This window comes from Lagenorhynchus albirostris, chromosome 9, assembly GCF_949774975.1.
Source record: "Lagenorhynchus albirostris chromosome 9, mLagAlb1.1, whole genome shotgun sequence".
Taxonomy (NCBI): domain Eukaryota; kingdom Metazoa; phylum Chordata; class Mammalia; order Artiodactyla; family Delphinidae; genus Lagenorhynchus; species Lagenorhynchus albirostris.
In genome coordinates this window covers 62,498,317-62,525,958 of record NC_083103.1, presented here as the reverse complement: position 1 = coordinate 62,525,958, position 27,642 = coordinate 62,498,317, and the positions used below count along the sequence as shown (strand labels likewise).

At 43.3% G+C, this 27,642-nt stretch overlaps 1 protein-coding gene across 1 annotated transcript in view; it reads left to right on the top strand.

Moving 5' to 3' along the window:
* The first annotated feature begins 6,312 nt into the window (after nt 1–6,312).
* The window catches only part of SYTL2 (synaptotagmin like 2), a 107,907-nt gene continuing 86,577 nt past the window's right edge, over nt 6,313–27,642 (top strand). Inside the window, 1 exon segment of the mRNA XM_060160157.1 lies at nt 6,313–6,417. The gene's annotated coding sequence lies outside the window, so the exon portion shown is untranslated.

Below are 27,642 nucleotides of genomic sequence, written 5' to 3'. Positions count from 1 at the left end.
GTTTTATTTAATTCAATATGTCCAAAATATTATCTTTTCAACATCGAATCAACACAACAAGTATTGATGGGATATTTTACTTTTTTTTTGTTTTTCTGAGATGTACTTGGGGTACATCTCACTCCAGACTAGCCACATTTCTAGTGCTTAGTAGCCATATGTGGCTAGTGGCTACCATTTTGGACAGCACAGGCCTAGCCACACAGGACATGGTGATTCTGTAAAAGGAAGGTGACAGTAATCACAGCACAGAGGAAGTAGTCTCCTAAGGAGCACTTGAGGAAGTTACCCTGCTTTAGTCCAATCATGTAACCCAAACCACTGCTGTTTGAAGGGAGATTCTACTACCTCGTGTTTGGCTCTTCAGCCCTGGGCAAGTACCTTAACCTTCATATAACTCAGTTTCTCATCTGTTGTCACTTGAAGCTGCTCAGATGATTATATAGGTAAAAGCATTTAGTCAATACCTGGCAGGTAGGAAGTACTTGATTAGTAGCAGCTATAAAAATCTACTAGGATCCCACCTTATCACACAAACCTTAACCTCATTTTAGAGTTTTATTAAAAGGTTAGTAGGGCTCCCTACGGATTGCTATCGTCTCTTCCGCAGCAAGTGGAAAGGGGCTCTTAGGTAAGGTCAATTGGAAAAAAAAAAAAATGTAAAGAAAAAAAATGGTCATGAGTTGCATTATAACTAGATTTCTTCTATTAGAGGGAATCATATTAATAAAATAAGATGGTGTTCTACTTTTTTAAAGTCGTGGTAAAATGTACATAACATAAAATCTGTAACGGAGCAGGACCCTATGGGGCCTTCCCAGGACAGACCCCTCCCCTATATCCTCTGCTGTAGTTCCTCTCTGACTACCTAGATAATAGTATCTCATGCATATTTCCTGCGTTTTTCATTTGCTAAAAACCACCACCATGTGGAAGAAATTAACTCCTTGACGATCATGAGCATGCAGACCCCAGACCTGCTGGTGACTAAGGACTGACCACCATCAACCAGAGAACTGTGCAGGAGTGGATCACATACCCTTTGGGATGACTCTCTCTCACCTGGCCTTTAAAAATGCTTTGCTGAAATGCTTCAGGGAGTTCGGGGGGGGGTGGTTTGGGCACGAGCCCTGCAATAATCCCTTCTCTGCTCCAACTCCAACTTTTCGGTTTGTTTGGCCTTACTGTGTGTTGGGCACACAAACTTGTGTTCGGTAACAAATCTACCATTTTAACCATTTGTAACTGTACAGTTCTATGGCATTAAGTGCATTCACACTGTTCTATAACCATCACCATCATTCATTTCCAGAACTTTTTCAACATCCCGCAATGAAACTCTGTATCCAATAACTTCCTATTACCCCCTTCCCCAGTCCCTGGTAAACACTAGCCTACTTTCTGTCTTTTTGTGTTTGACTATTCTAGGTATTTCATATAAATGGAGATCTTTATTATTTTATTTTTAAAATAAATTTATTTATTTATTTTTGGCTGTGTTAGGTCTTTGTTGCTGCACATGGGCTTTCTCTAGTTGCGGCGAGTGGGGGCTACTCTTCGTTGTGGTGCGTGGGCTTCTCAATGGGTGGCTTCTCTTATCGTGGAGCACAGATTCTAGGCGCACAGGCTTCAGTAGTTGTGGCACACGGGCTCAGTAGTTGTGGCTTGCAAGCTCTAGAGTGCAGGCTTAGTAGTTGTGGCGCGTGGGCTTAGTTGCTCCACAGCATGTGGGATCTTCCTGGACCAGGGATCAAACTTCTGTCCCCTGCCTTGGTAGGTGGATTCTTAACCACTGTGCCACCAGTGAAGTCCCTGGAGGTCTTTATTTTTTGAAGTAACATGTTATTTCTTTAAACATTAAAGTAAGAAAATATGTTCTTACAGATAGAGTAAACCAAGAAATGTTTTTAAAGAATAATTAATGTTGGAATGCATGTTGATATGTGCAGATGAAAGGCACTGAATTAACAAATTATGACTATTACACATACATATCTGAGGGAGATGATCACCATGAAGGTTTTTCTTTACTTTTTTAAAAGGAACTCTATGAAAATATATGCACATGAATATAAATTAGGACGTCTGCATAAGACCATTGCTCATAAATGTCATAAATAATCAAAATGTTCATGAATATCAGAAATCTCTCTGGTTTACAGATCCTTGGGTTCCAACCTTGGCTGTGTCACTAGTGTGCCATTTGGCCTAAGCTTAGGACCTGATCCTCTCTAGTCCCCCTTATCTTCATCTGTAAAATGCAGATACTAATAGCTGCCCTTCCTACATCATAGGGTTGATGTGAAGATCAAACAAGATAATCAGAGTGAAAGAGCTTTGAAAATACAAAGCCCTGTAGAAATGCAAGGCATTATTAAAGACTGTGGAGAGATTGCTAACACAATTTGATTCAAGGCCAAAGTTTTGTACTTCCAAAAGTTAAAAAGATATTCAGCATTTGCAAATTATTTAGAAAACCAAATTCCTGCTGTGGCGACCCAGTACTATGACTGAATTATATGCTAAATGCTGTACATTTGATACCTACTGCTTGCTATAAGTCACATAACCACATTACCACACTGGATGTAATTGTACAGCATTTTGCAATATCTTCCATTTTTGGTGGGTAAGAGGTTATAAATCAACATAGCTTAAAGACAAACTCATGTCTTCACTAGAAGATTTCGTTTTTAATTTCTTTTACTTTTCCATGGTGGCAACAGTGCTACTCTCTGTAACATGTCTACTATGAGATGCAATTTAGCAAGCATTAATTAAGCGCCTATGGTGTACAGTCATTTGGGGTAGAGATGGGGTTGAGGGAAGGGTGGAGGTCATGAGAAGAAACACAAAGCAAAAAGGGGTCCTTGAATTGGGGGAGATTTAAAACTGGTGGGGAGTGCCATATCCTGTGACAACTAACTATAAAGACACAATGAAATCAATGCCAAGAAAAGGCTTAAGGGGCTTCCCTGGTGGCGCAGTGGTTAAGAATCTGCCTGCCAATGCAGGGGACACGGGTTCGAGCCCTGGTCTGGGAAGATCCCACATCTGCGGAGCAACTAAGCCCGTGAGCCACAACTACTGAGCCTGCACTCTATAGCCAGCGAGCCACAACTACTGAGACCGTGAGCCACAACTACTGAAGCCTGCGTGCATAGAGCCTGAGCTCCACAGCAAGAGAAGCCACCGCAATGAGAAGCCTGCGCACCGCAATGAAGGGTGGCCCCTGCTCGCTACAACTAGAGAAAGCCCACGCGCAGCAACAAAGACCCAACGCAGCCAATAAATAAATAATAAATTCTTTAAAAAAAAAGAAAAAGAAAAGGCTTAAGTAATACATCATGCGGGTTCAAAGGATTGATTGAGATGTTCAAAGGATTGATTCATTCAACTAGGAGGGCAGAATCTTGTGAGATTTGTCCCTGGTCCTGATGCCTGAGAAGGATTCCTTGGGTCAGAAATAGAGGTGAGGATGTCCAGAGCCTGCAGGGACCATACCTAGCCTATCCCACAAATATTTACCCGCTAACTGGCTGATAAAACTAAACAACTTGGCAATGTGCCTGTGACTCTACAAAGTAACAGCTGGGTGGTGTTAGGGGTTAAATCCCAGATTCTCATTTGAAAGCAAGAGCCTTTGGAATTCCACCATCCCAGGAGGCCAGTTCAGAGGGCAGTCATACACACCTCTGCAAACAACACTTCATTTTATTTCAGTTCCATAGAGTTGCAAGAATTTAATCTTTGTTCAAATGGAGGTTCCAAATTTAAATAACCCATGCGCAGCTGGAAAACTCTCCAGGCCTAAGTTCCACCTGCTTGTTTCTAAGCTAACTTCTGCTTGTGTCCCAGTCAGTTTTCACAGATCCAGCACCAACCTTTATGTTTGAGTTTAGTTTGGGGGGAGGGATTACACTTCCCCTTCCAATTCATTACTGTTAGATTACTTTTCCCTTTCCCCAAAGTATAAGAACTCTCTTCTAACCATTATCGTACTATTAGCTAACATTTATTGAGATCTTACCTTGGGCCAGGCAGTGTGCTATGCGTATTACAGCATCTCCCTTACACAGGACAGGTAATATTACTATTTCTATTTAATTGCAGAGGAACAGAGGCTTAAAGAGGCTATGTAACTTTTCCCAAGTAACCTGGCTAGTTTAGTGTTGGAGTCCAGTGGAGTCAGGACACGCACATATAACCACTGCACTGTATTATCCCTACCCACTTGTCTTTCTCTTCAATATCAACAGAGAATTCTGTGAAACTTAAGTGTCACTTGTATGCAAACCATTTTGAAGGGTGGCAATCTGTAGGTTAAGAGGAAGAAGCCGCCCCTGACTTGCTAGCATCATGTTAACTAAGATTTATTCAGCACTCTCTATGTGCAAGACACTCTGCTAAACACAGGCACCTTTTAACCTTCACAGTAGCCTTAGAGAGGGGCATAATTATCATCTCTTTAACAGATGAACAAACTGAGGCACAGAGAGGTTAAGCAACTGAGCTCAGGTCCTCTTAGAAAGTGGTGGGGACAGTATTTGAACCTTGGCCGTTTGATGTCAGAGCTCTAGCTTTTAAGCTCTGAGCGATATGGCCACTTCAGATGAGTTGAGGGTCCCTGACAAGACCCTACTTCAAAATTTCTCCCCCACTTGCCTGCCCCAGAACTTGAAGTGAGAAGCCTTAGATCCTCCTTTGCAGTTGGGAGTTGCTGTTTGTCTGCTGGAGAGGAGTGACACTGGGAGTAGCGAGCATCGGTTTCCCTCAAAGCCCTGTACCAGGTGATGCAAGGCAACGAGGGCGGGGGAGCGGGCAGGGCAAGACCCAGTGACTGCCCTCCAGGCTGGAGAGGAGCAGGAAGGAGATAAACAAGGCAGGTGCAATCGACACTGAAATTGAGGTACCAAAAGCAAATGAAGTCATGCCACTCCTTTGCTTAAAATCATTCACCAGCAGTCATCACCAAGAGGATGATGACAGCCTGCTTCCCTCAGCAAGACAGGCACAGCTACTCCTCCTGCATCTGTCTGTCTTCCTTCTTAGCTTCATCTCTGCCCCCCTGTCACTCACTCTGTGCAATAGCCAGGCATATGACAGGCATCTTCATGTCCTCTTTGCGTCCACCTGACCTAAGTTATAGCGCTCCTTCAAGACTTATCTTGGTCGCACTTGTATTCAAGCTTTTACTGCTCTCCTCTCCCCAGTGTATGCGACTCTATAACACTTTGTACACCTATTATAGCAGTTATTACCCTAAATTGAAATCGTTTACAAATTTGTCTCTTCAAAGGCTTAATCCTCTTTTGCATCCGGAGTGCTCACTCAGCACGGGGGACACACTAGGCTCTCAAAGCTAGGGTGAAAGCCAAAATACGCACATTAACCCGATGCAAGGATTCCTAGGTCGATTAGTAGTCCTGCACCCAGCGCTAAACGAAGGCACTTGGGGATCAGTACTCGTAAGTTCGCAAGAAGAAAGATCTTTGGAAGGACCCAAGGCAGACCTGGGCTACACTCAACTGGATGTTCAACAGTAACTGGGGAGATGATGAGGAAGCAGAAGGCCTTAAAGTTCACCAATTTCGGAAATCTGCCGGGTCTGGCTCCACCACCGGTAACTTTTTTTTCAGCTGGCCCTGATACAATATTGTATTTATATGCGTGCCTGCCTTTCCACCAGCCAGCACCTTCCAGCAGTTTACCAGTCCTCACTCCGCACCCATTGGATTGCTCAGGCCGTACACATCACCCTCACCGTTTATCCAGGTATTATTGTATTAGATATTTTAAAATCATCAGCTCGTTTAATCCTCTCAACAACCTGTGAGATATTTTTGTTTATTTTTCTCGTGAGGAAACTAACGTTCGGAGTGCTGAAAGCACCTTGTTCCGTACCACTGCGCGCCCCTTTCCACTGCGCCGGGGCTGACCCCGGTCTCTGAGTGGAAGAGGTCCCGGCGCTCCACGCTCTCGGGCTCCAAGGACCCCTAAAGCAGAGTGGTCAAAAAATGTATTTCATTCTTTATCTGCACAGTGAAAAAGTTGTTTCGGGGTAAAAGTTGTTGAGAAGGAAGCCAAGATGGGGAGCTAAGGGGTAGAGAAGAAACAGGAGGGGGGCGGGGAGGAGTGGGAGAAGGACCCGAGAGAGGGCTGGAGTCCTAGGGAGCTGAGGTCGGGGCGGGGCGGGGCGGGGCGCGGGGGCGGGCCGGGCGCGGGCGCAGAGCTATCGGCCCGTGCGTCGGGGAGTGGCCCCTGAGCGCCCGCACGCCGCTCCACGGGGAGCCCGCACGCGCCTCCCATCGCTGACAGCGGCCGGGCGGCACCTGGACCGCAGAGCGAGCGAGCCGGGCAGAGCCGCCAGCACCCCGCCGGGGGAGAGGAGGCTCGCAGCGCCCAGTCCGGAGGAAGGTAACGCGCCGCACCGCGCTCGGGGTTGCGGGGTTTGCTCCAACCGGCCGGGGTCTGCGGCCAAGAGGACGAGGGAGGTGGCGAAAGGCTGTCAGCGCGCCCGGCTCTAGCCTCGACTAATCTGCCCACTCGCTGTGTTACCTCGGGCAACTTTCTTTACCTCTCTGGGTCTGTGTTTCCTCCTCCGTTAAATGAGGGAGTTGGTGTTGAATGATGATGCTTTTCTGGTCTTCTGAGTTCTAAAACGTGAACTTCGTTTGGACACCCGGCAAGCGCCCTTTCTCAATTTCGCACTCACGAAAGAGCCGGCTCCGCTGCCCAGGGGGCGGTCTCCAGGAAGCCGAGGTGCTTGGGTAGGCGGCGGTTCCGTGGGCTGTCGCGTTTCCTGGGGCTTTCGAGGACTGAGCCTGGGCTTGGGACTGGCTGCTGGGTGGCCCTGACTACAGAGTAACTGTCCCTAGATTGCTCAGGTGGAGTAAGGTAGGACGTTAGGACCTATCTGCAGGCGGGGGGTTGGGAAGGGGGAGTTGGGTGCCGATGATTTATACCTGGAAAATAAGCAGATTTGTTTTGGAGTTCTCCTCCTACACCCAGACCTTGTCCCGTGGTGAGTTATAAATTACAGGAATGAGATTTATTATCTTTCAAAGTAGAAAACCAACTGCTTCAGCAGCTAGGACATAGGGCTCTCCCAGCATGTAGGAAGTGGGCCTCTCTCTCTGCAGCCATCCTCCTCCCTCTTCCTTTTCCTCCCTCCTCCCTTTATAAATCCCCTTTGACTTTGAGGGGCTCCACTTCCTGCCTGAATGAAAAGTCCTCATTTTCGTGGAGTGCTGGTTTGTGACCAGCAGCCTCCAGGGCTTTGGGTTCTGGGTAGAGATGGAAGGCTAGATAAGAACAGACTATGAATCATACTGTCAGCCTCTACCATGCAAGGATGTGCAGAGGAAGCCCCACGGGGTTTCAGACAGACAGACAGACAGAAAGACAACACTGGAAGGTGGGATGGATTCCAACTGCTGTTCAGCTTCCCGTCCCCTTCTTGGCAGCCATCCTCAGCTAGGCAGCCAACTGTCGGAGGAGGGTGCTTGAAAGGAGCAGAGGACTTTGGTGGGTTCTATGGAAGGTCTCCAGCAATTCTCTCCCTTCTCTTTCCCTCAGCCCTTAGTGTGGGATCCAGGTGAAAGTAGATTCCAGGGTCCATCAAGAGCAGCGGAGGAAGGGGGCAGGGCAGTGGCAATATTGACTTTTTTGGGGGGCACTTATGGGCCAGACACTCTTCTTTGCATGTAACACGTCCTTAGTTCTCACAAAGCCACGTGAGGGCTGGTATCCTGATATTTACCCCATTTTACAAATGAGAAACTGAGGCTCAGAAAGATGGCTTCCCTTAGTCACATAGCTAGTAAGTGGCAGAGCTGGGATTCAAATCCAGTCTTTGTGACTCTAAAACCTGTGTTCTTTTCCCTTTTTTGGTGCTCCTTGAGTAAGGGCAAGTTGGAATAGTGACAGCAAAAATGATTGTTATTGAGTTCTCACGAGGTGACAGACTCCATTCAAAGCACTCTAGAGGTGTTATGTCATTTATGGTGCAGGCGTTTCAGTCATTCCGGTGGGCATCAGTGATGCCTTAGCCTCTCTCAAGCAGCAGTCCCGTTCCAGAATGCCTGCCTGATCCCACCCAGCTGTTGGTGAGTGGGTTGGGTGAGGACCCTGTTTGCTTTATCCTAGAGGTGGTTTGAGGTCTCATGAAAGATTGATTGTCCACAGCTGATCCGTTAGACCTGACCGTTGGCTTGTGAATGATCCCACTGTCCCCTAAGAGGGCTTTCTCAGGCTTCGCTCAATAAACATTTGTGGAATGAATGAATTAGCACCTTGTGCAGAGTGGTCTGCTGTCCTGAAGAAATGTGAGGCGGCCCCTGGGGCAGCCCGGGCCCTCACCATCCTCAGAACCCAGGATGCCAGGCCAGATCGTTCTCCCCCTTGGGCAAGGAGGGTAGGATGAACTGTGCCCCCGTGGGCTTACAGATTTCCCTGATAATGTGTTGGCTGCCACCTGTTTTATAAAGGAGTTTTTAAAGATAGTAGATGAAGGGCTTCCCTGGTGGCGCAGTGGTTGAGAGTCCGCCTGCCAATGCAGGGGACACGGGTTCGTGCCCCGGTCCGGGAAGATCCCACATGCCGCAGAGCGGCTGGGCCCGTGAGACACGGCCGCTGAGCCTGCGCGTCTGGAGCCTGTGCTCCGCAACGGGAGAGGCCACAACAGTGAGAGGCCCGTGTACAGCAAAAAAAAAAAAAAAAAAAAAAAAGATAGTAGATGAAGACAAATTTGACTTTTGAAAAAAATTAAAAGGAAAAGTGACTTAGTTTTAATCAGGTTTCTGCTCCCTCAAAAAGGGGGGGAAATAAGATGGTACTATTTGCCTTAGGGCTTCCCAAACTTCTCCATTAGAAGAGTCTCTAATAGCAAAAGAAGCCTGACAAGTGCTCCTGGGGGTTGGGTTATAGTTCAGATTGGCCCCAGCGAGCATGGAAATTGTTTTAAGGATTTATGCAGGTTTTTTCATTTGATTCCATATGTCTGTCAAATTTAGTTTTTCTGATAAATCTTTATGTATAGTTTTCTTCTCCAAAATATTTGTGTAAAATTGGTGTCCTGGCATATTGCTTTATATTCTTGCGGGGCTGAGAGTACCCAAATGGAGAAACAGGGCAAAGGTTCTGGTCTGGGAACTTTAAGTATTGTTTGTATTTTCTAGTCACTTGGTTCATAGTGACAGAGCTTCCCAGCCTCCTGTGGTGATAACCTCTTTTCCTATTTTTCAGAGTGAAGAACATACTTAAAAAATAAAAACAATCATTGTTTTCCCTCCCCCCAGACTTATTAAGATATAAAAGACATTGCATAAGTCTAGGGTGTACACATGATGATTTCATACATGTATATATCACTACTATTTTTCTTGTAGTGAGGACGTTTAAGATTTAGTCTCTTAGCAACTTTCAAGTATGTAATACATACTATAGTCACCATGCTGTATATTAGATCCTAAGGATTTATTCATCTTATAACTGGAAATCTGTATGCTTTGACCAAGGTCTCCCTATTTCCCCCACTCCCCAGCCTTTGGCAATCATCCTTTTACTCTCTGTTTCTATGAGTTTAGCTTTTGTAAGATTCCATGTGTAAGTGATATCATTATTGTTTGTTTTCTTATTACCAAAACTATACCTGTTTGTTGTAGAAAAAGATAAAATACAGATTAGCATTAATAATAATACATCTGTACTCAGAAACAACTAATGCAAAACTTGGGATACAACCTTCCAAATCTTTTCTCTGTACGTTAAAAAGAAAAAGAAGAAATGAATATAACCCTTACTTTTGATTGTATTATTATCAGGGCTAAAAGCCATCTCAGGTTGCTTTTGAAAGAATGTTGAGAGTAAATCATGAATAATTAAAGACATCATAAAGGTTAATCCTGTTTGTGAACCCCAAAGTTCACCCCCTATAGTTCCCCTGTGTCATTTAGTTTCCAGCAGAAAGAAGTGATGGCAGTGGGGCTGCTACTGAAGTTACGGGGTCAAGTTGTGCTCCTTGTTAAAGTGACTCAAGTATCTTAAATGTCTCAGATGTAACAAAAAGGTAGCTCTTCAGTGTTGTTGATGTGCAACACGTGAGCAGAAAGTTCTAACGCTAAATAGCACAGTGAGGAGGAGAGAGCCTTAGATAAGGTCCTTGCTCCAACATTGCATTTTAGTACCTGTGTGACTTTGGGTAGCTTCTGTGAACCAGTTTTCCCTCCCGTAAATTGGAAATAATGACACCTACTTGATTTTTCTCCACCGAAGTCACTAGGAGGACCAAGTGGCAGGTGTTATTGTTTGTTACTTGAATTGCATGTCAGTGTGTATGCAATTTAAAAGAAATTTAAAGGTAGAATAAAACAAAAACATTGTCGGTCTTTATAAAAATGCCGAAATCTAACTCCTGGGCCTAACGTCAGTAGGACTTAATTATGATGCAGATGCTCTGTTGGATCCCTACTCTGTTTTCTTCAAAGAATATAGGATTCCTACGTGGCTGGTGTCTCACTGATCTTCATCACAGTCCTGAAGCGAAGAAAAGGACAGAAAATAGTCCCATTTCACAGAATAAAAACAGGCTTGCCATTCAAGGGAGCTGTTCCTTTGCACAGGGAGTCCCAGAGCTCCTGAGGGCTGTCTCTAGATGCCTAAATCAAGGCCGAAGCATGCTGGGAGGAAGCAGTGAGAGCAGCCGGAAAGGTGATGATGTACCCCTGGTGGCACTCACCCAGCTCGGAGCAGCTCTGCGGAGAGGAATGGGCCCTGTATTGGGAGGCAGGTGGCTTGGCTTCTACTCCTATCTCACAGATAGGCTGTGAGCTCTGGGTTTAGTCATGTCCTCTCCCGGAGCCTTGTTTTGTTTTTTTTTTTAATCTATAGAGGGAGTTGGACCAGATGAAGTTCTTTCCAGTCTTAAAAATCTATGATTCTGGGTCATTTTTCATTCACATTTGCCCACATAAAAGTTTGGTAGAGCATCTAAATGAATCAGGTGTCAGAAAATGTTCCCACTTCCTGTTGCTTTCAGTGCGCCCTCATTATTTTCTAAGGGTCTCCCCAGCTGACTGCCCTCATGCAGAACACATGATCCATAGATCATTGAGAGGAGAGTTGTTTCTGCTCATCTATTTGTTAATGTTAATCTAGAACATCCTCAGATTGTAGGAGGGAGAACTGCTTTGAGGCAACTTTTGGGAAGGTAGGTTGACAGAAGCCTAATGAAAGCAGGTTATTTATGTTAATAAGGCTGTGTGTGTCACAAAGTACTCACTTCTGAAATCACTAACTACAGTACTTTTCTTTAGTGCCCACTGGGTATTGGTCCTGTGCTGGGACTCTTGCAGAACGTGAGAGAGCACACTCTAGAGTGGTTTAGAACCATAGGCTAGGACGAGGGAGGGAGAGAGGAGACCGGAGAGAGGAGAGAGCGCCAGGTGTGGCTGGAACACCTTGGAGATGCAAAGGCCAATTCGGGAAAAGATTGAGGCTCTAAGGGCTTGGAATCTCGGGTTTAATTCTGCATCCAATTGCCTGGCACTCAATGGGAACTTAGTATTTTCAATGAATTAATAAATGAACAAATGGAAGAATGAATGAATCACTCTTCTGAAATGAAGTCTATGCTGAAATGTGGTGTAATGATCCTCAGGTGGTTGCAGTGACTTTACATACGTGAAGTACGTACCACTTACAAAAACACGTTGCTCTGCATTGTCCCTCAAAATGTTGACAGAGATTAAAGAAAGCCAAAGTAAAAGCATTTCCTAACGTCATACTTTCTAGATATTTTGCAGCAACTAGTAGAACAGATTTGGTTTGCTATTTATAGATAAGTCTTCTTTCTATAAATGCATCAAGAAATATTTGAGAGGGGGGTATAAGACCTAGTAAACAATTCCACAAATTTGCATTGTGAGTTAGAGGGAGAAAGAAAGGCATTGCTTAACTTCTGAGTGAATAGACATTCTTTTTTCCCTTGTAGAGCATTGTTTTACTGTAACTCCTGGTGTAACTGACACCATCAGCTTCTGATTAGACAGATGTGTTTTGTGCTGCCATTACCCACGGCCACAGGCGCCTGGTCTCTCCTGCCACTGGCTGAGTCAGTTGATTAAAACACAGGGCTCTGAGGCTGAGGGCATGGGCTGGATCCCAGGCCAAGCCAAGGCGCCCTGTCATATCCGTGCCTCAACCACTCTGCCCCCTCTGCCAGCCATCTGCGCTGGGAGGAAGACTGAACTCTGGCATGTTAGATTCTTTAGGTCAGAATCTTCACCACTGCTGGTTTTAGACTAATCATTTGAGTTTTAGAAATAAAGGGTCTGGCTCACAGACTTAGAAAATGAACTTATGGTTACCAGGGGCGAATGGTGAGGGGGACAGATAGACTGGGAGTTTGGGATTGACATGCACACACTACTGTGTGTATATATGTATACATACACACACACACACACACACACACACATATATACACACACATATATATATATTTTTATTTTATTTATTTATTTATTTATTGCGTTACACGGGCCTCTCACTGTTGTGGCCTCTCCCGTTGCGGAGCACAGGCTCCGGATGGGCAGGCTCTGGACGGGCAGGCTCAGCAGCCATGGCTCACGGGCCCAGCTGCTCCGTGGCACGTGGGATCTTCCTGGACCGGGGCACGAACCCGTGTCCCCTGCATCGGCAGGCGGACTCTCAACTACTGCGCCACCAGGGAAGCCCGCCATGCACACACTGCTATATTTAAAATGGCTAACCAACAAGGACCTATTGTAGAGCACAGGGAACTCTGCTCAATATTCTGTAAAACCTAAATGGGAAAAGAATTTGAAAAATAATTTGAAAAAAAAGAAAGAAAGGGTCTGGGTTTTCAGTTTAATTCTTTATAGAATGGATTCTAGGGTTGTTTTAGGTCTGCCATCTTGGGACATGTTGAAGGGCGCATCCTGAGACCTTGGTTGTCCCCCAAGTCTGCAACTATCACCATAGCATATCACTTCCTCAACGTGTCTGTAAAATGGGAAAGATCAGACCCGCCTCACAGTTTGTTCAGAGGATTAAATGAGGGCGTATATTTAATGGTCATATATTTAACGTGGGGAACTGATGCCCAAAGGTGAAACCAGGCTAAAAACTTGTCCCTTATCTTGAAGGCAGCAAGGAACTAATGGAAGTGTCTCAATATCGTGTGTGAAATAACTAGACTTTAGGACAGTAACACTGTCCACAGTATGGAAGGTGGATTTGAGGTTGATCGAAGGCACGCTTGTTTGGACTTGTGGGAACAGATAAGATATTTTAAAGCTTTTGGTAAAAGGCACCTGTAGGAGCAGAGATGGTGCTGCTGTTTAATTCAAGACTTCTGGAGGAAGGTACACATGTGTTGGAAAACAGTGGCTCCATATACTAATTTATGGACTGGACCACATTGGGGCTGAATTCCAAGACGATAACTATGCCTGCCTTGGAGTTAAGCATATTTACCACTTTTAATAAGGACCCAGGTGTCCTTCTGGCACAAACGATTGAAGCTTGGGCCCAGTAAGAATGTGTAAGGGCCGTATTTCCAGAATTGAAGTTCTCCAGAATTGAAGTTCTGGGAATTGTTGAAACCCAGTACGTGCTGAATTTGGTTCGTGCTTTGCAGAATTTCTCATGCTCAGCAGGCACTGCTGCGGTTAGCAGTCTCTGAGTTTCCTGGTGGGGGAGGAGCAGGGAGGCGTGGGCCACAAAACTCTCATCTGTGGGCAAATCGCAAGAAACCGAGTGGCCCTTTTCCCCAAGCCGTCAGCGTCAGGCACAAGTACACACAAGTGTGTGTTTGTTTGTTTGTTTCTGGGCCTGTGTTTCTGTTTCCCTGAGTGTTGTCGGCTTTATCCAGACCAACGGGAAAACCTGACATATACCCGGAGTTCCTCAGGGAAGAGCCCCTGGGGAGATCAGCCTCCGTTGCTAGAGTTGCCTAAACGTGGAGAGGATCACCCGCTTCCCACATGAACTGGGTGGTGGCCCGAGCCAAGGGTGTGGAGGAGATGTGGCTCCACCTGTCAGAAGCTTCCGGGAACAGGTGTTCGTGGAATGGAGCACAGGTGTTTGCTTGGTGTGTGAGGAACTGCGGATGCAGTGGACGTGCTCCCTTTCTCCCTTCTCTGGTAACCTTTCCCCACGATCACTCTGAGTCGTCGGGAACTGAAAGCTAGTCTCAGGCTGACAGGTGGAACACAGGTTGTAAGATGTACCCTTTAACTTCGTGGAGGTACCTTACTTTGGGCTTTTGGATGTGAGACCTTTGAACCTATCTTCCTCACGTGCCAAGCCCCAGGTCCTTCTCAGTGGGTTAATCAAGCGGAAGAGGAATCCTTTGATAGATTCGGGTTTGGTCTCTCTCCTTTGAGACCACAGGCACCAAGACAGATGAGCTGTGGGTGGGAATGGTCAGCTCTTTGAAGGGTGTGTTTGTGTGCTTCACTCCCTGTAGGTACAATGACCACGTGTTTAAGTTTAGTTTGATATTTAAGTATAGTATGACTGGTTGATCTTTGGTGGAATTTTGTCGCTACTCTTTTTAAACTATTATTAAACAGCGAACGTTTGTTGATAAAGGGGCAGCATGCTCTGGGGGAAAGAATATCAGACTTAGAGACAAGAGTTAGTTCATTCAGTAAATACTCAGTGTTTACTGTGTGCCAGAAATTGTTTTAGACTCGGAGTCCAGCGGGGAACGCAGATGTCTATAATTACACATGGTGTGATGTTAATAGTCAGATGTGAGTATAGAAGGAGGTGGGGTGGTGAGAGGGAAGAGGGAGCAAGTGCCAAGGGCTTCCTGGAAGAGGTGACGCTTGAGAGGAGACTTGAGGGATGAATAGGGATCAGAAAGTTAAGAGGGGCAAGAAATAGTGTGGCGGGCACAGTTTCACATTCAAGGCAAGGTTGGCAGGAACTGAGGCCAGGGAGGTAGCGGGTGGGCTGAACGTGGAGAGCTTTGTAAATCTCATTAAGGAGACTGGACTTTATAAACCCCTAACTTGTATTCTGCACTGTGTGAAAATTGGGCAAGTATTTCCTCTCTGAGCCTCAGTTTCCTCATTAGTAATATGGAGATGATAATGATTGCCTGGCTTTATCTCATGACATGATAGTGAGACTCAAGATAATAATAGTGGCCAACAATTCTGAACACTCACTATGTGCCAGACAGACTTTGCATTAAGCTCTTTACATGAATTAACTCGTTGAATCCTCACCACAACTTTATGAGATAAGGTACTATTATTGAGCCCATTTTATAGATGGGAAATCAGAGGCATAGAAGTTAAGTAACTTGTCTCAGATCAGAAAGCTAATACATGGTGGAGTCAGGATCTGAATCGAGGCACTCTGGCCACAGAGCACTTCTCAGTAGTGTGCACGTGTGTGTGTGTGTGTGTGTGTGTGTGTGTGTGTGGGCGCGTGTGTGTGCATGCTTATGTTTATAGTGCTCTCTGTCAAGCTTAAGAGCCTAGTTATGTTTGCTTGAGGCAGAAGAAGTGCATAGCTCTTGACTTGCCGTGTGTAGTGTTTGGCTTCTCCTCTGCTACAGCTGAGCCTCTAAGCTGGCTTCCTCCACATTTGCCATTCAAGTCGCCACCTCCTTCCTGAGCACTGGTTCCTCATCTCCACTGGAGTTCTAGACACAGCCACTGAATTTTCTGCCCTGCTGTTAGTTTTTACCTTTAACCTGGCTGCCCTTCCAGGCACTTGTGGTTGAATGCACTAATCCTGCAATTGACTTAAGAACTTTGAGTCTTGTTTGATTCCTGCATCTCCTGAGGAGCATTGTTACTGCTTCCTTCTCAGTGTTGTTCCCAGATGACATTTATATTTCACCTCTTTGCACCTTCTAGCTCTCTGCGGCTTTTGTGACATCTATGGCAAAAGCCCTGGTCCTTTTGATTATAGTGACTCCTCTCATTCATGCTAAAGTAACATGTTTAGAAAAGTAACAAAACTCACAGACTCCCCCATTACCCACTGCATAAAACACCTTAGTTTGACATTTGAGACTCCTTAGTTTAACATTTGAGACCTGTGTTTTAGGTTCATATCTTCCACTATCCCCTTCTATGAACTCAGTCTTCCATTCAAACCGTATTCCCCTTTCCCTATAGCAGCCTCTGTGCATTGTTTACATAGCTTCCTGTCTGTGCCTGGAACGATACTTTTTTTTTTTTTTTAAGATGTTGGGGGTAGGAGTTTACTTATTTATTTATTTATTTTTGCTGTGTTGGGTCTTCGTTTCTGTGCGAGGGCTTTCTCTAGTTGTGGCAAGCGGGGGCCCGCTCTTCATCGCGGTGCACGGGCCTGTCACTGTCGCGGCCTCTCTTGTTGCGCAGCACAGGCTCCAGACGCGCAGGCTCAGTAGTTGTGGCTCACGGGCCTAGTTGCTCCGCGGCATGTGGGATCCTCCCAGACCAGGGCTCGAACCCGTGTCCCCTGCATTAGCAGGCAGATTCTCAACCACTGTGCCACCAGGGAAGCCCTGGAACGATACTTTTATTCCCCTTCTTGAGCTCTTCCCTGCCCTGCCACTTACTCTCAAAATCTTACCTGTTCTTAAAACTGCAGCTCTGTGGTAATTCTTACCAAAACCTTCCTGGTTCATCGCAGCAGGAAGTTTCCTCTCCCTTCTCTAACTGGTTTAGTGTTTGGCTTATACCTCTTTTATGGTCGTCATCGCATACCACCTTGTGTTAATGCTCTTTGTGTACTCATCTTATCGTCTCTATTGGTCTGAAATTTCTTAGAGGGCAGGCACTTATTGTCATTTCCTTATTGTCTGGAGCCCAGCAGGCTGACACAGTACAAATGTGCTGAATGAATATATTTTGAAGCACTGAGTTATATTCACTATCTTTTTTTTTTACATACGAATTTCAACATGTCAATTAGCTATAAGAATTTAGCGGTCATAGGGCAGTTATTAATTAGATATTTGGGTTTTTGTTTTGTGTGTGCGGGAAGGGATTAACATAGTGAGCCTGAGACTGTTTGTCCTTAGAAATGCCTGCTTGCAAGGCTGGTCTTTGACTGGTATCTGAACTTGGATTGCAGAAGGGTTCCCACCACTCTACATGATACCAGTAGCTCACTGTATCTAAACTGTGCAAACAATGCAGTTTATGTTCAGCACCTGCTTTCCTTCTGGGAGTCTGGAATGTGGGTACATGCCAGGCAGGGGGTATCTACATGACCAGTCCCCAGTAAAAACCCCTGGACGCTGACTCTCTAATGAGCTTCCATGGTTGTTAACATTTCACACATGTTGTCACAACTTGTGTGTATGACTCAGCTGAGATAGGCCTCTTCGAAGCCCATGCCTGGTTTTCCCCAGACGTCACCCCATCTACCTCTTTTCCTTGCTAATTTTGCTTTGTATTCATCACTGTAATAAATCACGGCTGTATGATTGTATGTTGTCCTATGAGTCCTCCCACTGAACCATCAGAAATCGGGGACTGCTCTTGGGGATCCACTCAACACACCATGAAATGCCACAAATGCAGACCCAATCCTTTTTGTTTCTTTTTTCTTTTAGCTAAGGCTTCAGAGTTATTAAAGTTTTGGAGAGGTTATTGGTCCTCACATAAGAGAAGAACCCAGTTCTTAAGACTGCATGCATATGGGCATGTGAATGAACATAATGTTCTGTGAGATAAAGCTGAAGGCTTCTTGACTGCTCTCTGTAAAATTTGGGTGAGAAAGAGCTATTGGAGGAGGCTTGGTTGGATTTTTCATAACATCTCAAGTACTGTGAGAGTCCTAAAAATATTAGTTATCAGAACTAGGCTCTTAGAAAAACTAGGGGCAGTATTAGCCTGGGATCCACGCATTCTTTTTATTCGTCTAAATCAGGAGTTGAGTTCCTTGGGACATTTTTCCTGCCTGAAAATAAGGGGTGGGCAGGAGGGCATCCATAATGTTGAGATTCTATTGTGTCGGACATCAGCTAGGTATTTAACATGAATCATTTCCTTTAGTCCTCACAAAATTCCTCAAAGGTAGGAATTTTAAGCTGTACAAATATAGTTAAGGAAAATGAAACTTAGAAGAAGTGAAATACTTGTCAAGAGTCGCACAGCTATAAGTGCTAACCCTGGAATTCAAGCCTAGGTCCAAACTCCCAAGTCAGTGCTTTTTTTTTTTTTCCCCATTGTGCTCCCTGAACACAATGGTGTGACTTCATAAAATAATTAATAATCAGTCACTATATCAGCTCTTTTACAAGTGGCTAAGCCTTACCTGGGCCTCAGTAAATGTTAAGTTTTGAGAAGTTTTATCTTCTGGTGCCTAGCTGGAAGGTTTAGAGAAGGAGGAAGTTTCCCTGGCAATGGTGGCTCCTATGCATGCCCTAGGCTTGTGTATTGCCTTTCCAGGGTCCTGGCTCTATTCACAGGGCCCAGGAGTGTGCTGCAGTCCATGAGTGGGTGGAGGCAGGAATGGCCTGCTCTGTCATTTTGTCAGTTTCAGAGCAAGTGTGCCTGAAATCTTTCTTTCTGATAATCTTGGATAAAAGCTTTTCTGGGAACAATCTGCTTTATGAAATTTGAAAGTAAATGGAGAGTTGTATTTTTTTTAAAGAACAGAACTACAAGGAAGAAAATAGAAATAGGTGATTTGGGGTGCCCTCTTCTATGCTTATTAGTTTCATCCTAGGAAATGCTTTTATACCACATTGCTTTTAGATGATAAGCATATTTCAGTAAGGAAACAAGGCCTTGGGCTCCACAGAGTACAGTGGGAAGTGCTGGGTGTGAGCAAATAAATTTAGCATCCGGTACAGGGCCCAGCACAGACTAGGTACACAATGAACATTTGTTGAATAAATGCAACTGGGGGTAAGTGTCTTACCTCTTTTGCTGCCCAAAGGACAGAGTAACTTGGGCCCCAGTTCCCATTAGTGTGCTCCTGCTGAGGAAGGGAAGATTCACTTTTTTTAGATCAGATGTTGAACCTGGGGCCAGGCCATCATCATTTCAGAGAATGAAATGCCAATGGTTTCTCCTTGGTGGGATGAGATTTTATTTGTGATGCTGAGAATAGATTTAGTGGTGGAGGTCGTAATAATAAGAGCTAGTACTTAGGTAGTGTTTATTATGCGAGACTAAATGCTTTACACATACAAACCCATCTCATCCTCACATCATACCTTTAAGTAGATATTTTACCAATGAGGAAGCTGAAATGCAGAGAGACTAAGTAACTTGCCCAAGGTCACATATAAGTGGTAATTCTGAAATGTACATGTGGATACCAAAGAGCAGCCACTTAACTGCTCTTCAGTGATATAAAGGAATAGGAACCTAGGCATTTTCCCCCCATTATTTTTTATTGTGGTAAAATACACATAAAAGTTATCATCCTAACCTTTCCTAAGTGTTCAGTGGCATCAAACACATTCACAATGTTGTGCGGCCATCACCATCATCCATTTCGTAACTCTTTTCATCTTATAAAATGGAAATTCTATACCCATTGAACAATAATTCCCCATTTCAACCTACTCCTACCCCCTGGCAACTACCATTCTATTTTCTGCTTCTGTGATTTGATTACTCTAAGTACCTCATGTGAGTGGCATCATACAGTATTTCTCTTTTTGGGACTGGCTTATTTCACTTAGCATAATGTCCTCAAAGATCTCCCATATTGTAGCATATGTCAAAATTTCCTTCCTTTTTAAAGGCCAGTAATATTCCATTATATGTATATACCACATTTTGTTTATCCATTCATCTATCAATGGATACTTGTGTTGCTTCCACTTTTTAGCTGTTGTGAAAAATGCTGCTGTGAACATGGGTGTGTAAATATCTCTTCAAGTCCTTGCTTTCAGTTCTGTTGGGTATGTACCCAGAAGTGGAATTGCTGGATCATATGATAATTCTACTTTTAATTTTTTGAGGAACTGCCGTACTGTTTTCCACAGAGGCTGTACCACTTTGCACTCCCATCAACTCTGCACAAGGGTTCTAATTTCTCCACATCCTTGCCAACACTTGCTATTTTCTGGGTTTTTTTTTCTTTCATAGTAGCCATCCTAATGGACGTGAGATGGTATCTCATTGCAGTTTTGATTTGCATTTCCCTAGTGATTAGTGATGTCAGGTATCTTTTCATGTGCTTATTGGACATTTGTATATCTTCTTTGGAGAAACATCGAGTCTTTTGCCCATTTTTAATTGGGTGGATTTTTTGTTGAGTTTTAGGAGTTCTCTATAACTTTTGGATATTAATTCTTTATCAGATATATGTGATTTTCAAATTTTTTTCATTCTGTGGGGTGCCTTTTTACTCTGTTGATAGTGTTTTGATGCACAACACTTTAAAATTTTCATGAATTCCAATTTATTTTTTTCTTTTGCTGCCTGTGCCTTTGGTGTCATAGTTGAGAAGTCACTGCCAAATCCAATGTCATGAAGCTTTTGCCTTATGTTTTCTTCTAAGAATTGTATGTTTTAGGTCTTTGATCCATTTTAAGTTAATTTTTGTATATGGTGTTAGGTAAAGGGCCAACTTCATTATTTTACATGTGGGTATCCAGTTTTATCAGCATTATTTATCGAAAAGACTGTCCTTTTTCCATTGAGTGGTCTTGGCACCCTTGTCAAAAATCATTTGAGGGAACCTAGGCATTTTGAAAGGCCATCTAGTCCTTGCTATTTCTTTGCTTCATTTATTAAAAGAATAGTACGGGTGAAAGGCTTCTCTTTCCATGAATTCCTGGAGCAGTTTCTGGAAATTCTGCTTTTCTTTTAGGTCTATGTAAACCTTAAACAATATTTTAAAGTTTTAATCAGAAAGACATGAAAGTTCATGTTTGAGTCTTTTCATACTTTTCCCCCTAACATAATGTTGTTTTTTTCTTCCCTCAAATACCAGGCAAATAGTAGAAATCGAGTTCAAACAAGCAGTAAAGACTTTATAAACTCAAGTTCCCCCACTGGGAGACCAGTTCATGGAGAAATATGATGACCGGTTGGGAATTTGGATTCTTTTGAGTTTTGTGATATGAAAGTCTATTCTGTGACCTTGAGGAAATGGGAGATTTTATTGCTTGTTCTGTTGTCTTTTAGAGTTGAATGTGCATTTTTGAGTCATTGGAGCATGGGGGTTGAGGAACTGTGAGCTCTTTTCTCTAATGAGTTTCATAGCATCATTAATTAAAGATGGCAAAGCGTTAACTTCTCATTTGGACATGTTTCCAGTTGTGCTGGACTTGTTTTTCAGACCACGTAGTTAGTTTTAATTAAATATTTTGTGGTGTTCATATTTGCATTGAGGGAGCGTACTGACCAAAACAAAATGGAAATGCAATTGCTTGCCAGATTCCAGCCACAGATCCTCCAACCTTTTTTTGGTAATAGGATTTTTCATTTGTGCAGAACTAAATAATATGACAGCTGTGAGGCCTTAACCATGGAAATGCCTATTTATTTGCCTGTTGGAACAATTTCCATGACAGAACGTGTTGAGAGCATGCCCTTGATTTTTAAGGACAGGTTTATAAAAACATCAGTTATGAGATATATCAGCTTACAGTTCATGGATGTTTTCAAAATTTGATGTGGCTGAAACTTTTCTCCATGTCTGTCTCTTGGAGAAAGTTTATAATTCAAAATCCTTGAAGAGAAAATAGAAAACTGCTTATCTCTAAAACACAGAATTTGATTAATAACAGTTCTCAAATTACTTTCTTCCTTATAGGTATTTGCATTTTGTAATGAAACTGGGCAGGTGGAGTAGCAGTTTATTAACAAACAAATAGCTTTTGTGATTACTTCTCTTGTGAAATCATTTTGATTCTTTGGTTTATTTATTTGGTTTCTAAAAGGTAGTTGTTTGAGGAGGAGGAAAAATCCTTCTGGAGACTTCAAGGTACTTAAAGTGACACATTTCATAGGAGCCCCATTTGGCGATGGTTTGCATTAAATGGACTATTAAGTTAAGCTACAGGTTAAGAGAGAAATGAGCAGCCCTGACTGAGAATAGAACACAGAAGGGCAAGGGACATGTGGCTGACAATGGCCTCCACTGCCCTGTCAGATGACCCTTTCTGATCTACCCCAGAAGGGTCTGAGGGAGCTCTATTGGTAGAGCCCAGGGTCACCCCTAATTTGAAGAGGTTAGAGGCTGGGTTGGTGTCATTTTCCCTGGTGAGTTGTGTCTTTTTCAATGATTCAGAGTCCAATCTATAGAACAACGGGCTTTCGCTGAAGCAGACTATACCCCACATCGGACCTTGCTCATCTGGCTTCTTTTGACTCATACTGGGTACATACCCAAATTTAGCACATAATAATAATCTTTCCTATAGAATTCACCAGTTACATACTGTGTGTAGGTTCGATCTCAGCTAGACTGTCAGCATGTCAAGGTTATTCATCCCCTTCTCCTGCAGCTTTTGTATTCCTGTAACAGCTGGTAGGATTCCCAGGGAATGAGGTTGAGAGTTATGGGTCTTTCTCAATTTCAAGAAATTGAGAAAGCAAACAGCTATTTGCTGCATGTATTCCCTTATTTATGAGCTCAAAGTTTAGCTATATGACTCCACATGAGTTACTCCCAACATCTTGCTAACCACACGACTTAAGCCAGAAGAGAGGGATTGAAGTGGGCACACATGAGAGACTTCAAGTATGTATTTGAAGAGCTGTTTTAGGCGTGTTGGAAGACAGCTGTTTGCTGTGTCCACAATGGACGTGTAAAAGGGAACAGATGGCAGATTAGTTGGTAAAAACTTAGATGATAAAGGGCTGGTCCACCTTTAGGATAGGAAAGGAACTTAGAAGTTGTCTATCCCAGTCTTTATTCTACAGATGAGGAAACTGAGGCAAAGGCAGGTTGAATGATGAATCCAGGCTCACAAAGCTACTGAGTAGCACAGTCAGTGTTGAATTAATGTCTTGAGGCTTGCCGTTTCCCCATAATCCCAAAACAGGCTTGCTGTTTTCCCATAATCCTCTACTCCCAATCTTTAATCATTGCAAACGCTGTGACTAGATGCTCAAGTGCTCTACCCAGCAAAACTGAGGTCTCTTCCTTCTGGATTTTTTTAAATTTAAAAGACTAGATGACTGTCTTCCTGGTGGAGGGGGTGTGCAAGTAAAGACCAGAAAAAAAGAATATTTTCTGGAGGTCACTGTGAGCCAGTATACTTACTGAGAGTTCTTTGTTTTGGAAGATGCACATTTGTACACATGTACCATTTCGCTGCCACGCCATACTTTATCTCTTCACCCTGAAGTAGTTTCTAGGGCATTTGGTTTTCCCGTATGCTGTGGAATGGTGATGGGACAGGAGCTGCTAGCATCCTGTGGCACCTGCCAGTTTCCCTAAATAGAAGGCAAGCAAGAATCCTCAAGCTGGGTTTTTACATCTAACAAGTGAGAGCCCAGGGATCAGAGGAAGCTGCTGGGAGGCTGTCCTTGAAATGCAGATGAATTTAGGATGAAAGAGAAAGCACAGTGTTTGGCATGTAGTTGTCACTTAAGAAATAATTATTGAACAAATGAATTATGGTGCTTCTCTTCCTTCCCTTGTAATTATAGAGCGGGAAGGGAACTTAAAGACAAATTCAGCTCAACCTTTTCATTTTATGGGATGAGACAAGTGAAGACTAGTGATTTGCCCAAAGTCTCACAGCTAGTTAGGGACTGTGCCGGGGCCAGGCACATGTCATTCTCTGTCTTGATACTGTATTACGTTGAACCAAGTGAAGTTGTCATTTCTGTGGATCAGAACATTTGCATATTGCAATTTTGTGTGGTTCCACCTAATACGTTTGAAGGACCAATACTAAGTGTACTTTCTTCTCAGTAATAGCAATAACAACCTTGGCCTTCTCTGTGAAACAAGCCCAGAGCGGTGTAGCTTAGTGTGAAGATCAAGAATACTGGTTCTGAATCAGATGATCCTGGTTTTATATCCTTGGTCTTTCTAAGCTGAAGTTTCCTCATCTATAAAATAGAAAAAATATTATGCACATCACTCTTGAGATTGTTTTAAAGGTTAAAGGAACTGATTCTTTGAAAGGCTTAGTATATAGTGCCTGGCACGTAGTAATGACTTAATGAGTATATGCTATTATTCATTGCATTAATAAGGAAGAGAATAGAACTCATAAAGTTTTAAAGTTTTTAATCCTTCTAGACAGCACATTCATTTCTTTTTCTCTGAAACCTGTGGGTTATGCCATACGTTTGTTGTCTAACTTGGACATATCTTTATATTCTGTTTCATACACTTCTGCTGGTTATAGGGAATATGCTTGGAAGACCTTGGCTTTGACAAAACGTGCTGTTGTTTCATGCAAGATCATCATGGGAGAAGTAAAGCAAACATGTGTGAATATGCAAAATTAGACCAGGATCTCCATTAAGGGACGGGGTCTCTTCTGTAACAGTCATGCATGATTCCTCCTCAGTTTCTAGCTGAGGCCAGGTGTATAGTCAGGGCTCAGAATGACTGACCAACCGACTAAGTGTATTCTTCTAAAACCTGGACCCTGGAACTATATCCAATGTTTGTCCATCTCTGTTTTATGGGTCAGCAAGTATCTCTACTGCCCGGGCTTGGAAACAGCCATGTGTAAAGTGTTTCTCATAGAACTCTTCATAACCCAGTGACACATCCAGAGCAAATATGTTTTCAGACAGCTGCATACTTAGGGGAAAAGTTAATCACCCTCTGGGTAAGAATGTACTAAGGCACTCCCAGCCCTGAGAAGGAAGCAGTAGACTTACCCTGAAAACAAATACTTCCCTGGCAGAGAAAATAAACAGAAGCCCTTTCTCCTTCTCTTCAGTACCACCAGCCCACTATTCTTAGGGATCGTAGACTTTTGGGGTGTCTTGCCCTAGTGTCTGTGCTGCCTTTGGACAGGACCAAGGCATGAAACCAAGGGGAGGAGGCCATGCCCGAGGTAAGCCTTCTTCCACAGTGATTTGCGGGGAGGGGTACTTGTGGTGCACTGTCCTAACAGCTACCGGTAAATTCCCTTGTCAGCTTCCACTTGAACTGCTCTCCTCCCGTTTCTCCATCCTCTATCTCCATTTACTTTGCACACATTTCTTTTGCCGTTGTAAATGGAAGTAAAGTTCGATCTTTAGAGAAACGTGCTAGGTGAATAAAACACTATTTATTGAAAAGGCAGAAACTTACTAAGAATTGGCCACCATTTTGCACAAATAAGCAGTATCCCCCATTTTACAAATGGGAAAACTGAGGTTCAGAGAAATTAGCTGGCACAAGATCACACAGCGAATAATCAACGCAGCTACTACTGCAGCCTCAGTGGGAGGTGATCTTTAACCTCACTGTAGGCCTGTAAGGCTGAGGTGGGGAGCACAGCTTTCACAGGCCTTTCAGAGTTGAGAAAATTGGAGCAAAAGGATTGTGAATTACTGGTTTACCCAGCTCTACTATAAGGAGTAGAAAATGTGTACGTTCCTTCATTCACATATTTATTAAAACCACTTTTATTCAGTCTCTGCTCTTGGTTCAACATTGTGCTAGGCACTGAGAGGGTATCAAAGGGGTAGAGGACATGGCTCCTGTCGCAGGAGCTTTTATCCTATAAGGAGATAAGAGTCCTGAAACACCTGTCCTTAATGTAAGAAGAGGAGTTTGATTATGTGATAAAAACAGTCGGTGCATTTAGAGGCGGGAGAGATCTATGTAGGTGGTGAGGAAAGATTTCATGTGTTAAACATTCAGTCTCAAATGGTGGTTCTTATGGTGGCAGAGGAGAGATTTCTTAAGATTTTAAAAAAAACTTTTAAGATAATTGTAGATTCTTATATAGTTGTAAGAAATAATACAGAGAGACCTGTGTACGCTTTACCCAGTTTCCCTCAATGGTAACATCTTGCACAACTATAGTATAATAATCACAACTAGGATAATGACATCAGTACAATTCAGATATCCTCAGTATTACAGGTACTCACGTGTGTGAGCACAAGAGTGCTCACCTGGGTGTGTTAAGCGCTGTACAATCTTATCACGTGTATCCACCACTATCAAGATGCCGATCAGTTCCATCCCCACAAGGATCTCTCCCTTTTTCCTTTTACAACCATCTCCATCTTCCTCTTGCCTACTCTATCCCCATTCCCAACCCCTGGCAACCACTCTTCTGTTCTCCATTTCTATAATCTTGCCATTTCAAGAATGTCACATAGATGGAATGATAGAGTATATAACCTTTGGGATTGGCTTTTTTTTACAATTAGCATAATTCCCTTAAGATTCATCCAGGTTGTTGTGTGTATCTATAGTTCTTTTTATTGCTTAGTAGTATCCCATGGTATGGATATACTGCAGTTTAACTCTTCACCTCTTGAAGGGCATCAGGATTATTCCTAATTTCTGACTATTACAATAAAGCTGCTGTGAACAAGATTTTTTTTTTACACTATTTATGTAGCATAGTTGGGTCTAACCTCAGGTAGAGCATGAAGTGGGAGTCACTGTCGTGCCTTCCCTGGGGATATTTTGTTCTTTCATTTAGCAGTCATTCAGTGAGTACTTTTTTGAGTTAAGCATTATACGACTTACATTCTACTAAGAAGTAGGTGAAGGAAAATTACCTTTGTTGACTCTTGGACTTCAGTGGCCTACGGCTCTCAGTATATGGCTCCTTTGGAAAATCAAGCTGGAAGTCCAGGGCGTGGACCTCATTAAGCTCCTGTGGACTCTGACAGGCCGCAAGAATTCAATTTTCAGGGTTTTACGCTGAATTCTCCTGGACCAAGTCAGACATTCTGTAGCATTTAATGATTAAAAATTTAATTGAAAATCTTACCAGTCAGCCTTTGGAATTATTTTGGAAACAGAAGAATAGAAGAATTTTCTGCAAAAATTGTTTGCAAATCTGCTCTTCCTTAAAGACAAAAATTTAAAAATGGGACCTAATCAAACTTATAAGCTTTTGCACAGCAAAGGAAACCATAAAAAAAAAAATGAAAAGACAACTTACACAATGGGAGAAAATATTTGCAAATGATGCGACCAACAAGAGCTTAATCTCCAAAATATACAAACAGCTCATACAATTCAACAAAAAAAAACAACCCAATAAAAAATGGGCAGAAGACTGTAATAGACATTTCTCCAAAGAAGACATACAGATGGCCAGTAGGCAGATGAAAAGATGTGCAACACCACTAATCATTAGAGAAATGCAAATCAAAACTGCAATGAGGTATCACCTCACACCAGTCAGAATGGCCATAATTAAAAAGTCTACAAATAACAAATGCTGAGGAGGGTGTGGAGAAAATGGTACCCTCCTGCACGGTTGGTGGGAATGTAAGTTGGTGCAGCCACTATGGAAAACAGTATGGATGTTCCTCAGAAAACTAAAAATAGATTTACCATATGATCCAGCAATCCCACTCCTGGGCATATACCCAGACAAAACTTAATTCAAAAAGAAACATGCACTCCTATGTTCATAGCAACACTATTCACAATAGCCAAGACATGGAAACAACCTAAATGTCCATCGACAGATGAATGGATAAAGAAGATGTGGTACATATATACAATGGAATACTACTCAGCCTTAAAAAAGAATGAAAT